Here is a 13981-nt window from a genome sequence, read left to right as displayed (position 1 = left end):
TTCAATGTTAATAATCTCAAACTGACCCAAGAATTGTGAATTTATTTAACTTGGAGAGATATGCTTTTGCTTCAGAGTCAAACCAACTCTCCTATAAAAGATAAACATGTTTTATCAATATAGATGTGAATATTAAAGGATTATTACTTTTTGGTATTCACTTCAATTATTGGAAAACTTTTATTTATGCTGGGAATGTCTTGAGTATATAAATCTAATCTTTCAGCTACAAATGTTATGAAATCTAAATAGAGATCAAGCATATCCAATGAAAATTTAGCATCTGAATTGAGATGTGAAAGAGCTTTAAAATACATACCAGATTTTAAAGACTTTGTACAAAAAAAAGATTAAATATCTCAATAATTTTTATATTGATTACATCTTGAAATTACAATATTTTAGATTATTTTGTTAAATAAAATATACTGTTAATATCAATTATACATGTTAATTTTTACTTTCTTAATGTGGATATTAGAAAATGTTAAAGTAAATACATGGCTCACATTATATTTCTACTGGATGGTTCAGACCCAGGAAGTGCATTAGAACACATATAGCAAGACAAAAGAACATGCCAATACTTACTCTTTGGTACCAGAAATTAGTTAAAAACCAACTATGCTAAAAATAATACTTTCATATGAGCAGAGCTGAGAGAAAAATAAGAAATAAGAGAATGATAAGTTGTTCTAGATAGGAAATAAGTAGTAATTTGGAGTAAGAATACAGAATGGTGAAGAGAAGAAAGAGAAAAGGTAAGAAGTTCACAGAAATTTCAAAGGAACACTTTAAGAAGCAACCAAACTAATAATGATTTTTTTGTCTTTAATATAGATGTACAACATGAACACACACATCCAGTATGACCAAAAAAAATTTTTTTCCCAATACACTCTACTATATACATTAATGCTTTGTGTGAGTGATGTCTTTGAGAGAAATAAAAGATTGACTCTGTTCTGCATCTAGACTTCAGCAATGTATAAATGAGGTGCCATAAGTGGGATAGGAGATAGTTTTCTCACAAATTCAGAGGATGCCACAGAGCAGCACCAGAATTAAGTAGGAAAAACACAAGCCACTCAGTCTTTTTTCTACCCTAGAATGTACAGAGGAAACAAAATGAGAGGGAGCCACACACACATGTAGCCTGTGTTCACAAAATTTTGTTTGCATTAAGAAAAACAGAATAACTCCATTGATTTCTGTCATATATTTCTAGAGAATTCTTTTTTTCCATTTAAGAGTTTGAATTGACTCTTGTATTGACCTTAGTTATCAATACTTGTACTTTCAACTGGCTTCTTTAACCAAAAGCAGAAACTATTCCAAAACTATTTTCCCTGCAAACCAACTCCAGAGAAAAGTTGAACAAGAAGCTTGTAACAACGGATAGGATTATATTTACTTACCACAATAGCGATTGTTAGTTTTCCCACCCAGTATGTTCTTCCTTGTCTCCCACTGTAATAGCAGCCCCAGTTGTAAGCAGGCACATGACCATTCATGATAATGAGTGCATTTCTCAAACTCCTGTGCAGCATCTATGGCTACTACTAAGTTCTGACCAATGGGATGCGAGCAGAAGTGATGATGCTCTTTCTAGGGCATATCCTTCTCTTCCCCTTGTGCCCTTCTCATTCTCTATAATATGGATTGTACGTAGTATTGATTTACAGCAGCACCCTGGAGATTGAAGAGCAGGAGTTATATCTGGGTCTCAATACTGTGAAAGATCTAATTAGCTCTAAACCATTTATGTACATATTGTTATTTTGAAAACATTGTTTCATTGTTTAAGGCATTACTATTTCGCTTCTCTGTTAAAAGAGCTAATCTTTATCCTGGCCTGCTACTAATGCTCCTGCATTTCAGGAAAGAGTGTAACATTTTGTTTACGTATTTCCACATTATTTTTAGAAATTTCGTATAATCAAGTTTATACATTTCTATGAAGAATACAAATTGAGGGATGGAAATAACCAGGAATAAGGCATTTATCCTAATATGGCTGGCAAGATAAGTATACAAATGACTGAAGCTTTTTTAAGATAGTTTGCAAGACTTGGTCCAAGAGAATTTAATCAATTTGCCTAGTGTTTGCTCCCTGAGTGGAAATTTCCTCTTGTGAATTCACCTTACTAATATTTGCTTTTATCTCTACTTGTAATTCTGATAACTATCCAATCAGCACTTGATGTCTTCCTTTCAAACACTCTATAATCACCCTAATTTTACTTTATGACATTTACCATCACCTAAAGCCCCTCAGGTAAGAGGCTCTCCCCAACCTTTTAGTTTCCTGATATATGGCTTTATATCACCACACTATATTAAAAGATGAAAGGTAATCAGAGGTTCATTACTTTACACACATATGAACATTTCAAAATTAATTGCTGATTATCTTGCAGCTATGCTTGCTAAAGAAAAGAAAGTAACTATCACTATTAGAAAAAGGCTGCCATAAATGTGATGCTCAAACTGTAACTATCAGGCAGTTTGGAGGACTTTAATCAACAGACAATTAGGAGAAAGAAGAGGGGGGAAGGCCAAGATCAGGGAAGTGTCACCCAGAATTTAATCTTTACTCATTCACTCATTCATCCATCCATCATTCATAAATATCAGTGAATGTCTAAAATGTGCAAAGAACTGTGCTATAATCTCAATGTTTGTGTTCTTCTCATTCACTCATTCATCCATACGTCATTCATAAATATCAGTGAATGTCTAAAATTTGCAAAGAACTGTGCTATAATCTCAATGTTTGTGTTCTCCTCCAGCTCATATGTTGAAATCCTAATGTCCAATGTGATGGTGTTCGGAGATGGTATTTTGTTATAGGAGCCCAAACAGACAAAGACAAACCGGTTAAATGCTTGACAAACAGCAGTGAAAAAAATAACACTCTTTTGCTTCATACAGCTGATATTTTAGAGAAGGAGACAGACATTTAAAAATTAATCACCTAATTATTTAAATTACTTTTTAAAAGGACTAAGAAGAGAAATACATACTTTTAGGAGAGCCTATCCAGTGATACTGACCAGGTTTGGAGAGTCACAAAAGGTTTTCTAGAGACATCAATGTTTGAGCTATGCTCTGAAGCAGGCAGTATTTAGGAAAAGATGGGAAGGGAGAACATTTCAGACAGGATGAAAGCCTATGTGAAGTCCTGAGCCAGAAAGGGTATAAGGCTTTTAAGGAACTCAAGTTGATGTGCAAGGCTAGAATTAGGAGAGCTAGGGGAAGGTTAGTGCCAGGTGAGGTTGGTGAGGTAGGCAAGGACCAGACCAAGCCTGGCCTTGGAGGCCATATGGATGATTTTAAATTTATTCTAAAGAAAATAAAATGTATTTAAATGTTTTATCATAGTGATAGTGGTGTGTGTGTATTCATGAAGTGACATAATTATATTTTTGTGTTTCACCTTGGCTGCAGGATGGAGAATAAATAGAAGAGAGGAGAGAATAGAAGATAAAAAGGTCAGTTGAGGACATCTGCTAGCTGAGAAATGATACAAGTGTGAGCATGGATGTTAATAATGCAGGTGGAGTAAAATAAATAGTCTCCACTTACTCAGGAGTGACAGAATGTTAGATGTGGTAGATTATAGAGAAAAGGGAGTCATAGGTAACTCTCAAGTTGCTAGCTTGCATAATCAGATATAAAATATGGTCATTCATTAAGAAAGAGCACATTGGAGGAGGTGTGACTTTAGTAGGAAGATAATGAATTAAACTTTGAATAAATTGGGTCTGAAATTCCAGTAGGACACTGGTGTATAGTTAAGAAAGCAGATGTATATAGTTAAGAAGGCAGGTCTGAACTGTTAAGAGACACCTAGGTAGGAGGAGAGAAAGAGATAAAGGTAGGGAGAGGGAGAGAAAGTGAGAGAGGGGGAAAGGACACGCCATGTGAAGATGATAAATTCATTCATTCATTCATTTCACAAATATGTATTGAGAACCTATGATATGCCAAGCACTGTTCTAGGCACTGGGGATACTTCAGTAAAAAAAACAGACAAAATTTCTTACCCTCATTAGCTTACATTCTATTGTTAACAGAAACAAGTAAGAAACATAACTGATAGGTAAATTATATGTTAGAAGGTGGTATATACAATGGAGAAAAAGTGGCATGGAACATGAGATTCAGAGCTGTGAGAGTGGGCACTGCAAAGTTAAATAAAATGGTCAGGGTGAGGATAATTGACAAGGTGACACTTGAGCAAAGACCTGAAATAAATGAGGGTGAGAGCCATGTATGTATCTAGAGGATGCATATTCCAGAGGGAGAAACAAGTTTAAAGACCTTAAGGGAGGAGGAGGACGCCTAGTGTGCTCAAAAAACATAAAATACGTCTCTGTGGCTACTGCCAAACTAATGATAAGGGGTGTAGTGGTAAAAGCCAGAAGAGCAGAGAAAGTAGTGGGATACAGAGCATAGGGTCTTGTAGACCACCGTAAGAATATTAGCATTTACTCTGTGTTAAGTAGGGAGTCATTGAAGGATTTGAATAGAAGATTGATGTGATCTGATTTATATATTTTTAAGGGACAACTCTAGATATTGTCTTGAGAGTACATAATAGGTGACCATCTGTCCCAGTTTTCCTGAGACTGAGTGCCTTGAGACACATTAATTTCAGTGCTAAAACCAGGAGTTTGCTCAACATAATCGTGCGAAGTTCAAGAGTAGCTGAAGGAAAATGAAGTCAAAGGCTGTTGGAATAATCTCCTCGAGCAATCATGATGTTTCAGAACAAGATGGTAGCCATGGAGATGGGAAGAAGTGATCAGGCTATAGGTTTATTCTGAAGTTAGAGAAAACTAGATTTGTTGACCAATTGGATTGTGTGGTGCAGGAGGAGAGGAGTCAAGGATTACTCCACCTGAAAGACTAAGGCCGGAAGTGGGGAGTGACATCAGCACCGTACCAGTGTAAGGCATTCCTCTTTTTATTCCCCACTTTTTAACAATGAATTAGATAAACAATCATGAACAAAAGAAACATCATGGGAGCTGTGGGACCCAGCACCAGATGCCAAGGGATCTGGAAGTGGTCTTGCCCACCCGTGCATTAGGTAATGGGCAGGTAGACTTCCCTAAGGACTGTGGAACAAGAAGAGCCAGACAAGCTGCTCCAACCTCTCTCGGTGCAGCCAGGAAAAACTCTGGAAAGTGCTGGCTGGACCAGAAGTACTGGAAAAGAGAGAATATTCAGGAGCCCTGCCTTCCCAAAGGGAGATTCCAGCACATCATTGGAGGAAAAAAACAAAACAGAACAAAGAACAAACAAACGAAACACCACACACACACACAAAACAAGTTTGGTCACAGTGGAGGGGGTTATAGAGGAAATTCCCCAGTGCCACACATCCCACCCCCTGCAAATTAACTTTGAATGGGGCCGAACTGTACCATGGATGAACAGCTTTTCATGTACCTGTTAGCCATTTGGATGTCTTCTTTGGTAAAAATGTCTATTCAGTTTCTTTGCTCACCTTTTAATCAGATTGTTTTTGTTATTGAGTTGTATGCGTTCTCTATATATTTTGGATACTAATCCCTTATCTGACCTATGATTTGCAAATATTTTCTCCCATTCCATAGGTTGCCTTTTTGTTTCTTGACTGTTTCATTTTCTGTGCAGAAGTTTTTGATGTAGTTCCACCTGTTGAGGTGTTGCTTGTGCTGTTGATGTCATATCCCAAAAAATCATTGCCCAGACCAATGTCAAAGAGCTGCTTCCCTATGTTTTCTTTTAAGAGTTTTATGGTATCAGGTCTTATGTTTAAGTCTTTAATCTGTGTCATGTTAATTGTGTGAGTGGTGTAAGATAGGAGTTCAACTTCATTTTTCTGCATGCGGTTATTCAGTTTTCCCAGTACTATTTGTTGAAGAGAATATCTTTTCCCCTTTGAGTGTTCAAAATATAGAAAAAACTCAAACAACTCAATGACAAAAACAAACAAGCAATCTGATTAAAAAATGGACAGAGGGCCTAAATGGACACTTTTCTAAAGAAGACATCCAAGTGGTTAAGAGGTACATGAAAAGATGTTCAACAACGTTAATCATCAGAGAAATGCAAATCAAATCTACAAGGAAATATTCTCACACCTGTTAGATGGCTATCATCAAGAAAATGAGATGAGTGTTGCCAGGCATGTTGAGAAAAGGGAATACTTGTACACTGTTGGCAGGATTGTAAATTGGTTCAGCCACTATGGAAAAGAATATGGAGGTTCCTCAAAAAATTAAAAATAGAGCTACCATATTTCCAGTAATCCCACTTCTAGATATTTATCCAAAGAAAATGAAAAGAGTATATTGAACAGATATTCCCATGTTTACTGCAGCACTATTCACAATAGTCAAGATACGGAAACAACCTAAGGGCCCATCAGAGGATGAATAAAGAGGAAGATATAAATGTATATCTTATATAAAATAATATTATTCAGACATGAGAAAGAAGGAAATCCTGTTAGTTGAGACGACATGGATGGACCTTGAGGGCATTATGCTAAGTGAGATAAGTCAAGCAGAGTAGTACAAATATAATATCAGTTACATGAGAATCTAAAAAAGCTGAACACATTAAAAGCAGAGAGTAGAATGAAGGTTACCAGAGGTTAGGGGGTAGGAAAATTAGAGAGATGTTGTTTAAGGGTACAAATGTGGAACTGGTAGATAAGTTAAGTCCTGGAGATCTAATGCACAGGCAATAATACTGCATTTTAAACTTCCAATAAGAGGCTAAGAGACTATATCTCAAGTGTTTCCACCACACACACACACACACACACACACACACACACAAAATAAGTATGTGACATGAAAGAGGTGTTAGCTAACACATGGTAATAATCACACTAAAACCTATAAATGCATCAATTCAACACGTTGCACACCTTAGACTTACACAATGTCAATTATATCTCAAAAAAGTAAATTTAAAAAACGATTGAATTGCCGTTAGCTGAGATGAGCAAGGCTATGCATGGAGGTCAATTTTAGGGAGAAGTATTAATTTGGGCCATGTTGAGCTTGTGATGTGCATTAGACAACAAAGTGCAGATATTCATTAGGCAGTGAGATATATAAACATAAGGTAGAAGGGTAAGGTCTCAGCTAGAAATCTACTTTGGGGAGATAAAAGCAAGGAAATTGTGTTTAAAGCCATAAGATTAGATGAAAGCATCAAGGAATTGATGAGAAGCAGCCCAAAGTTTGGATAAAATTGTACACGCATGAAGAATATGGAATGTAGGGATCCTAATATTTAACTATCTAACATTTTTTTTAGGCCACACCCAACACGGCTTGTGGGATATTAGTTCCCAGACCAAGGATCGGACCCAGGCTCCCTGCAGTGGAAGCACGGAGTCCTAACCACTGGATCGCCAGGGAATTCCCATTAAATGTCTAACATTTAAAAAGGGAAGACAGCATGGCAAATATAATAAAACTTGGAAGATGGGAGTTAATGACATAGGAGGAAATTAGGAGATGAACAGAGGCGAAAGGAGAAATTAAAAAGTTGACTCACTCCAACAATTCAAGGAAAAGACTGATTATTCTTTGACCACAGTCCAAGATATAAAGGATTATCTCCAGAACTGGGTTTAAATCCATCTCTGTTGGTCAGTCTTGGTTTGCATGGCTACAGCTGGCTTCAGTAACCACACATTTAAAAGTCAACGAATCGGGCTTCCCTGGTGGCGCAGCGGTTGAGAGTCTGCCTGCCAATGCAGGGGACACGGGTTCGAGCCCTGGTCTGGGAGGATCCCACATGCCGCGGAGCAACTAGGCCCGTGAGCCACAACTACTGAGCCTGCGCGTCTGGAGCCTGTGCTCCGCAACAAGAGAGGCCGCGACAGTGAGAGGCCCGCGCACCGCGATGAAGAGTGGCCCCCGCTCGCCGCAACTAGAGAAAAGCCTTCGCACAGAAACGAAGACCCAACACAGACAAAAATAAATAAATAAATAATTTAAAAAAAAAAGTCAACCCATCATCATCAACCTCATTCCAACAACCAATCTTGCATAGCTGAAAGTTACCCTCTCCTTCACTACTCTCACTTCTGAAAATCTGTCAGTCTCTGCACTCCGAACCAGCAGTCTCTTCCTTCAACAATGTTTCAGAATGGGGAGAGGGATCAGCACTGTTCAATATGATTGAGAAGTTAAAGGAAATAAGGACTAGGAGTGATCACTGGATTGATCAACATGGAGATTATTGATAACGCTGTAGAGTCAGTTCAGTGCTGAAGGACTCAGACTGCAGTAGTTTGGGTAGTGAGTGGGAGCTGATGAAAATGGAGATTTACCTTGTGTCCTTTAATAATCTCTTTGTCCTCCAGGCAGCCATTGATTTGGTTTTCATTACAAAAGATTCTTTTGCATTTTCTAGAATTTTATATAATTGAAATCATAAAGTGTTTAATTTTTTTTTCCCCCTTGGGTGCCCTCGTGTGACATATTTATTTTGAAATTCATCAATGGTGCTTATATGAGTAGTGCACCCTGTTTATATTATTGACAAGTGTGTTCTAGTGCTATACCATTGTTTGTTTATTTATTCATCTGTTTACGGATATTGTAATTGTTTCCAGTTTTGGCTATTGCAAATAAAAGCAGTACAGAAATAGAAAAAAAAAAAAAAAAAAGCAAGAAAATGGAGACAGATTTTAAGACACATTCTCTTAAAAAATTTTAAGAGAATATTTTTTAAATAAACGTTTAGTTTTAAAATGGTTTTAGATTTACAGCAAATTGGAAAGATAGTACAGAGAGTTCCCATGTACTCCACATCCAGTTTCTCCCACTGTCAACATCTTACTTTAGAGAGCACTGTTTTCAGATACTTCACTCTCAAAAGAAGAGACAATAGATAGTTGTGATTCAGTAGCTAGAGGAGAAAATGAGGTTAAAGGGTTTTTGCTCTTTGAATTGATTCCTTTCACTGCTTTTGTTTGTCCCTGAGTTTGTTTAAGATAGGACAGACCGATGTCTAAATAATGATTAGAATAATCCTGAAGACAGAGAAAGGATGAAGATAGCTTTGAGAGGTGACTTCTTAGAGAGTTTATAACTGACAGTCCTTATATTTTCAGGCAAAACTGTTATGTTGAGTTTCATCTAGTTTAATGTACATCACAGTGTCAAGAAGATTTTAGGAAAGTTCTAACATGCCTTTCCCTTTGTAAAAAATGGACATTAGCCTTATAGCTGAAGTTATTATTACCAGCTCATGGCCACTATGGTTATGATAGTGAAAATGAGCAGGACCCTGTGGGGCCTTCCTAGGACAGACCCCATCATGTCCTCCATCTGCCTTTTGTTAGTAGAAAAACTTTAGCAAAAGAATAAGTTTAATCAGAGAAGTGAGAAAATGCAGAAACAAGGGAAAACAGTCAAACAAAGACAAAATAATAATAGTTTAGTCACTAAGCAAAGTCAAGGACTTTTAGTTTCTCCTCAAGGGGTGTAGATAATATTCTGAGCCATATCCTTTGAGCTGTTTTGCAGACACTAAGACCCCCCACCAGGTGGAAGAAGTTAACTACATGATGACCAGACTGTAGCCATGACTTAAGCTGTTCCATCTTACACAATTATAAGAACTGACCTCAAAGAAATGGGAACAAACCAACCCTGAAACTGAAGATTAACTGTACTTAAAAGAATCAAGATGACGCTGATCAGACCAAGCACGACTAATTTCAGGATGATTGTTGGAGCAGACTGTGCTCTTCTGCAAGTGGCCCACCCCTCCCCAGCCTGTGCACCGCCCCCCCCCCCTTAGAAACTCTTGCTCCCTGATCGGCAAAGGAGAGTTGGTTCTTTGTGATATGAGTCCATCTTCCACCAGGATTGCTGACTTCCTCAATAAAGCTATCTTTTCTTTTACCCAACATGTGTCTCTCAGTATTGGATTCTTGAGTGATGAGCAGCTAAACCTGAGTTTGGTAATAATAGCACCTCTATGTACCAAGCTATCCATATAATTTCACTTCAAATATTTTATCCCATCTCTAAATGCTAGAATTTGACTAATAGGCTCCTGTGGCTTCCCATAAAGAGGTGACAGAATTTGAAGATGAGGGACTTCCCACATTTCTCTCTGATGACTTCATCTCAGCTCATTTTATTTATTTATTTTTTAAAAAAATTTTAAATAAATAAATAAATTTATTTATTTATTTATGGCTGCATTGGATCCTCGTTGCTGCGCGTGGGTTTTCTCTGGTTGCATCCAGCGGAGGCTACTCTTTGTTGTGGGCTCAGTAGTTGTGGCTCATGCGCTCTAGAGCACAGGCTCAGTCATTGCAGCACACGGGCTTTGTTGCTCCGTGGCATGTGGGATCTTCCCGAACCAGGGCTCAAACCCGTGTCCCCTGCATTGGCAGGCTGATTCTTAACCACTGTGCAACCAGGGAAGTCCTCAGCTCATTTTAAAATAGCACATTAGGAGAGGACAAAAGTGAAACTCCACATTTCTTGTCAATCTCAACTGTGACCAGAAAGCTTCGGCTCTTCCCAGTAATAAAAAATGCATCATTCAATAATATTTGTGATTACAAAGAAATGAAATGAATTGATGTATTAAAAAATCAATTTAAACCAATATAATGCTTTAAGAAATTTCCTCAAAGAGATTCGAGTCAAAAATGAAGGTTTTCAGAGAGAAGTACCTGAGGCAAGGAATGAAAATGCAAGAGGGTATATCAGAAAAATTTCAAACAAATTGAGGAGGACAGTTCAGAGCCCAAGCTTTCAAGAACAGCTGTCAAGGACAAAGGTAGTGGTAAGCAAAACCACTCCCTCTTTCTTCCTGCCTTATGCCATTTTTTTTCACCTCAGGGAGTTAGGCGCATTCTCTCCTTCAAATTGATGGTCCTAATGCATATTTTCATTTCCTTTCTCTAAAACCAAAGTTTATATACAACACAGCCAGGTTTCCCAAAATATCAGAACAATAGAGTTAGAAAAGGAACACTTAGGTAAATCAGGAGACCTTTCATTGTCATAATAAAAGCCTGTAAGTACATGAAATTTGGGCCAAACAACCTGGCAATGTCTTTATTTTCTGCTTCACTGCTCTTCTCTGATCAGAACACTTTTCCACGTGTCTTGCCTCTTTTCTCACTCACCTTGTACCTGTATTGCTGAATACTGATGAGGTCTGACTTGGGTCAGTGCCAGTGCCTGATTTTCCAGTAACCTGCTTGGGCCCTAAATGCTGGCTGAAATTGCAAGAAAATTGGTAGGCTAAACGTCGCCCCCACTGATACGGAAAAGAAGATGCTATACGTGGGTAAAGAGTGGTTCTGCAAACCCTCTCAGTTAGAAAAAGAGTAACTGAAATATCCAGAGGATAGGAATGTAATCTGAGAATGACAGACACTTGAGTTAGACATCATGGCTTTTGTCTTTCACTAATACAGTAAGCTAAATTTAGAGAATAACATGTATATCCCAGAAAAAGTCTTGTGCCACCAATTGTCTTAAAAAGCCCAGGCATGAGTGTCTCATAGCATCCTGCCAAGCTTGCTCCATGTGAGTCCGTTTTAGGAGTACAAATCATTCTATCTGGAAAGGAAAAAAAAAATCTTAGGATACATGGAACATGGAAGTGTTACACACTGTTATTCATGCCATTCCAAACATTCCAAGGATGCCTGTATACTTGGGAGCCTTTTCCCTGACTGCAGGCTAGTTCTTTCACATCCTCTTGTCTCTAAAACCTCAGAACATCACTGACCTCAGACCCCTTGGGGCAGTGTGGGCCAGTAGAAAGAACCCTGGAGCAGTAATCCACGGGACATGTATGCCATGGCTGGCTCCTGCACGTCACAAACACATAAACCCGTGCAAGGTTCACTGTCATAGATCCCAAACCTGGGAGGATACATTAGGCAGGTAAGTTATTTTCACCCCTATTTTGCTGAAAAGGAAATTAAGTTTTGCAGAGATTATCATTTGTGGAAGGCTACACAAGGAAAGAGTGATTGGAAAGACTGGAAATTTCTGTTTCTTTTTCTTTAAAATTGGAATAAGATCTACTTCACTGGCTTCAAAAAATGTCATGGAGGGGGGATATATGTGATAATGTCTGTGAAATAGAAAGCCTTATGCAAAATAAGGGGTTGTTACATACAGAGAGCTGGTGGTTTTGAAAGGGGAAATGTCTTTATTAGGAAAAAGCACACAAGCTGTCATTCATCCAGCTACCGTGCCTCATGCCACCCTCGCTTCAAATTGGTCTGGCCTAGCTGGAGTTGCCTCTTTGAAAGTTATCCCCACGTCTTAGAGGGATCTCACAGTCAATGATTGGTCAATGTGGGCTATAAAGTCTCTACCCTCAGCCCCAGTGTGTAGGAAATTTATGAACTGGTATCCCATTCATTTTTTAGCCATGGGCTTGGCTACAAATTGTGTTGGGATTGCATCACAGCCCAAACTTTCCTTCCGCTCAATCCTGCTTCTTTTCTTTCTGTTCCAGGAGTACTGCTCTCAAGTTTATTTCCCAATAAACTTACCAGACTTAAACCTCTATCTGGAGGGCACTTCTTGGGGAATGTGACCTGTGACACTAACATGTTTTTTTCAAAGACAGTAGTGTGTTTTACAAGCATTGCCTTTGTTGAGGCATAGTTTTGGTGTGTGAATGAAGCCAGTTGTTATCTCTCCCCCCTCCATTACAACTGCTCTCTGCAAGGGAGCGATGCACTCAAGGATGGTGATCAAATGAGTTAAGTGGGCAAGTACCCTCTCATAAATGTGGTTTGGAGAACGTGGTTGCTTCCAGAGGGTCTCAGTGGGACTTCTTATGTCTTCCCTCCCAAGTCTAAGGTCTTCAAGTGTGTGAAACACACTGTAGCCTGGATTACCTAGCTGGCCACAGGCTCAGAGCACAGCCAGAAATTCACTGCATTTTAATGCTTGAAGGTAACCAGATAAAACAGGGTTTACTGTCCCCTCTCCCTGTAGTTGACATTTTAAGAAAGAAGAAATCAGAGTTAATCAAATTATGCAAAGGCTTCACCTTTTATTAAATAGCAGAGATGGACCATGACGGATGCTCTGATTCTAAAATTCTTGGTGGGTTTGCAGTAAACAGCCGCCGTCGAAAGATACTGGAGCTTGGGAAGTGGGGGGGCCAGTGGCCGAATGTAGGTGCAAGGAAGTGATCCCTCACGGTACAACCTCTGAATGACATCAGAGACCTGTTGAGTGAGACCTGACTTTGAGAGAAAGGAAGTTCTGGAGGAGGCAGATATATCTTGGACCATTGAAAAAGAAGAGGAGAATTGAATTGGTATCTTAACAAAATAATCATTAAAAACTGTCAATGCCACCACAATTCATCCCAGTGACTTTCTAAGCACTAGAGTGAAAGAAAAATTGAAGGAAAAGCAGGAAAAAAAAAAAAAAAAGCTCATTCGGGAACACAGAAAAGCTCTTGTACTTGTGGAAGCAGAGGTGAAAGGGCTCAGAAATAGCAAAATGAATGGTGTTCCCAGAACTGTGTGTCTTTTCAAGCTGAACTTGGAGAGGAAAGAGCTAGCTTTCTAGCTGCTACCAATTGCTCTCATAATGCCTTTGCCAGAGCACTTATCCATGCACCTTCAGTGAGCTATCCCACATCAAGATACAGGCAAAGCCCAGTACAAGGTCAGCTCTGATAATGAACTGTTCTGCATAATGATGTAGCACTTGCATGCCCCTCACCCAACAAAACACCATATCACTGCTTTGTTAATCTGATTACAAAGATTTTGTCAGGCTCTGCCAGGTGTGCAGAGCTGCTTCCTGAGCTCTGAGTACTGATTAATCGTATCCTGGCTGTCAGGTCTGGATCCTGAGCAGAGGGGAACATGAATCTCTTACTACAGGTTACAAACTCAAAGACCAGCCTATTGTCGCTACATAGTGACACTGGCCCAGAGGTTCCA

Source organism: Balaenoptera borealis, assembly GCF_965194805.1.
Source record: "Balaenoptera borealis genome assembly, chromosome: 5".
NCBI classification, from domain to species: domain Eukaryota; kingdom Metazoa; phylum Chordata; class Mammalia; order Artiodactyla; family Balaenopteridae; genus Balaenoptera; species Balaenoptera borealis.
Note: the sequence above shows the minus strand (reverse complement) of the source record.